The 3,697-nt window shown below is 37.5% G+C and overlaps 1 pseudogene; it reads left to right on the top strand.

Annotated features, from left to right (window-relative positions):
- Window positions 1-962: 962 nt before the first annotated feature.
- Window positions 963-1,477, top strand: LOC100017690 (galectin-related protein-like; annotated as a pseudogene).
- Window positions 1,478-3,697: the final 2,220 nt, after the last annotated feature.

Raw genomic sequence — 3,697 nt, 5'->3', positions numbered from 1 at the left:
CTATATTAATCCTTTTGTGAAAAAAAAAAACAAATAAAAAAGAAAGAAAGAAAGAAAGAAAGACTAAAGAAAGCACATATAGCATGCTTTGATCTGGATTCATACTGCATCTGTTCTTCCCTTGTAAGCTAATGGCATTTTTGTCATGAATCCTTGTCTTGGAGCAATGTATCGCTGAGACGAGTGAAGTTATTCACAATTTTCCATTATACAATAATTGCTGCTATTGTGCACAATATTATCCTGGTTCTGTTTACTTCACTTTGCATCAGTTCATTTAAGTTTTTCCAGGTTTTTCTGAAATCCTCCTGCTTGCCTTTCATAGAGCACAATAGTATTAGTATACAAAGGTATAACCGAACTTACTTGACCATTCAATGGGAGTTACTTCTCAAATCAATAGTAAAATGCGTTATCTTTAGTTCAGAGTAATTTGTCTGAAATATAAAGGCAAAATTTTACATTTGGGTTCAAAAATCCATTTTGTAAGAATGGGAGGGGGGAAGTATTGTTAGATCTAGATTTGCCCAAGTAAAATCTGGAGGCTTTAGAGACTGCAAGCTCAGTATGAGTCAACAGTGTGATATCTTAACCATAAAAGGTGAAGTGATTTGGGGCTACATTCTGAATGGCTCACTGTACCCCGTCCTGGTCAGACCATCTCTGGAGTATTGTCCTCATTCCTGAGTACCACTTTGAGGAAGGTCATAGATGGGCTGGAGAATGTTCCCAGAAAGGCAAACAGGACTGTAAGGGGCCATGCCACTATATGAGGATTGGTTGAAAGAAATGAAGATATCCATACTGAAGGCAGCAGAGAATAGCTGCCTTCAAATATTTGAAAGGATTTCCTGCCAGTGCTGTACCTGCAGGATACCTGGGTCTCCTCCCCTCCCCCAGACCATGGAACCTAGATATCTCCCCCTTCCCCCACCTGGCCACACCTGCGGCTGTGCTACAAGATGGCAGGATCCATGGCCTAGAGTGAGACACTGAAGAAACTAGAAGATTGGCATTTAAGCAACTCCTTGGGATTGCCTCTCCAAGTGGAAGTGTACTTTCCAAGACTGATAGTACCATTCTGTGAGCATATCAAAGGTGGAATGAGGCAGACAAGAACTTAGATTTGGGGATTGTAGACCTCAACCCTGAGAGTTTCAAGATCAGTTTGGCATGTAGGGACTCCGAACACCCTCCTGTCGATGTGGCCATAGAACTGAAAGCTTTATTTACAGATAGCCAACTGATTAGAAATTCTTGTATATCTGGAGAAAGAGGTGAAGAACAATCAGCAATTCCTTATTTTCCGTTCATTCCAGATCAGCCTTTTAGGGGGGAAATTCTCTGTGAACACTCATAAGTTAGAGTATTTGTGGATGGACACCAGCTTTTTGATTTTTACTATTGAATTGAAACACTGCCTGAAATTGACACAATAAAGGTCAATGGAGACCTCCAGATCATTCAACTTGGCTAATCTTGGTACCCAGACCATCACCCCTATTCCAAAATAGGAGCAGATGCTACCCTCACATGTCTGGAAGATCAATCCTAGCAGGATATGGAGACTTAACAAAAGCAAAACAAACAAAAAGAAGAGCTTCCCAGTTTCTGTGTGCAGTTTGAATCCAAAATGAGGATTTGAAACATGGTTTACCTTCAGGAAGAAAGCTTCTCAGCCACTGAGCTGTTGTTCCTGGATTAAAGTAATACATTTACTGGGTTTTGTTACTATCAAACTAGAATGGGTTTGTGGTTTAACTGGCAGCAGTGTATTCATCTTTGTTTCACAGAAGGAGATCTACAAACAAAAAGTGCTAAAAAATTATAATAATTTTAAACATGGTACACAGAAAAGTTTTCATTTGTGCAACTATTGTTTCTGCACTGATGTAGATTCATGTAGCACAACCAATAATATTTTAGTCAGGGTATTTACATAGAATGTAGATTGTTAAAGTTTTTTTGCACAGCATAATATTAATACAGTTTTTAAAGTTTAAAAAGAAAAAGAAAGGATTTCCATGAGAGAAGAGGAATTTGGCATCTTCTGTTTGATCCAAGGAAGCAGAACTAGGATTAGCAGTGGAAATGCCATTTATTCAAACACAAATGAAAATTTCAGACAATTAGTGCAATTGAAAAATGAAATGAGCTACCTTTAAAAATTTTAAATATTTTTATTGTCATGCAAAACATACTTCCATATTGGTTATTATTGTAAGAGTACACCCTACAAAACCAAAACTCCCCCCCAAAAATCAAAGATACACTGATGTAAAAGACAACAACAGTTCTTTTTTTGGAGGTAGATAGCTAAGTCTTTCATTCTAAGTCTTTCAGGACTGGCCCTGGTCATTGCACTGCTGAGAGTAGCCAAGTTTTAACAGATAATAATCATTCAATATTTCTCTTATTCTCAATGTTCTCCCAGTTCTGCTTATTTTGCTCTGCATCAGATCTTCCTAGTTTTTTCTGAAATCTTCTTGCTTATCATTTCTTATAGTACAATAGTATTCCATTACCAACATATACCACAATTTGTTCAATCATTCCCCAATGGATGGTCATCCCCTCAGTTTTCAATTCTTTGTCACCACAAAAAGCTGCTATAAATATTTTTGTACAAGTAGGTCCCCCCCTCTTTTTATTATCTCTTTAGGAAACAGACCCAATAGTGGCATGAAATGAGATATCAACTTTAAAATTGTGATTATGTGATATTGTTTAGTTGTTTCAGTTGTGTCCAACTCATTATGACCCCACTTGAGGTTTTCTTGGCAAAGATACTTGAATACTTTGCCATTTCCTTCTTCAGTTCATTTACAGATAAATCCAACACAGTTAAATAGCTTTCCCAGGGTCTCACAGCTAGTTGGTGTCTGAGGGTGGATTTGAACCCAGAGATGAGTCTTCTTCATTCCAAATCCAGTGCTCTATTCATTGTGCCACCTTGCTGCCCTAGATTATTATTTGATGTTGTACTCTGAAAAACAAAGTAAATCATCAGAACAATTGAGAAACATAGTCATTAGCTTATTATCCCAGATGCAGGAAATATTAGAGCTTTAAGAGACTTGTAGAGAGTGTCTAATCCAAACCACTCTCTTCCACACCTACATTATTATTAGAATTATGAAGAAGCTGAAAGCCAGAGAAAGGAAGTGACCTGCCCGAGGACACAAAAAAAGTGACTAGTAGAGCTTGTGATTTCTAGCCCAGTGCTCTCTTTAATGTGTCTCCATAGCATCATGCTGATGATAACCCAAATGAAGACTATTTCAAAGAAAAGCACTGCTGCTTGCTGAAGTTCGGAGTTATTTCCTTCATCAGTAATGGCCTCCAGGTTGAGTCACAAAACTCAATAAAATGGTAGCTTAAATAAATATTTGATTTAGTGAATTAAGATTTTAAAGGGCTATAAACTTGTTGAAAACTTTTGATGAATGGACAGAAAGTCTCAACTTATTTACTATATAAGCCCCTAGAATCTCATTTATTAGCCTCCTTCTGAAACAGGAAGAGAAACTGTCTTTAGTTCTGTTGATATAGGCTGAGAACTGTGATGTTTAAGGCTCACTTCCCATAAGTATCTCCAGTAAGTGAAATGGATTTGAGACTTGCATGCAGATTGGTGGTAAGTGCTCTGACTTTCCATATTCATCTGTCTTTTACCCTCATAGTTGAAAATTGAAAA

The sequence above is a fragment of the Monodelphis domestica genome, chromosome 4, assembly GCF_027887165.1.
Source record: "Monodelphis domestica isolate mMonDom1 chromosome 4, mMonDom1.pri, whole genome shotgun sequence".
Taxonomy (NCBI): Eukaryota; Metazoa; Chordata; class Mammalia; order Didelphimorphia; family Didelphidae; genus Monodelphis; species Monodelphis domestica.
Note: the sequence above shows the minus strand (reverse complement) of the source record. Positions and strands in the feature narration are given on the sequence as shown.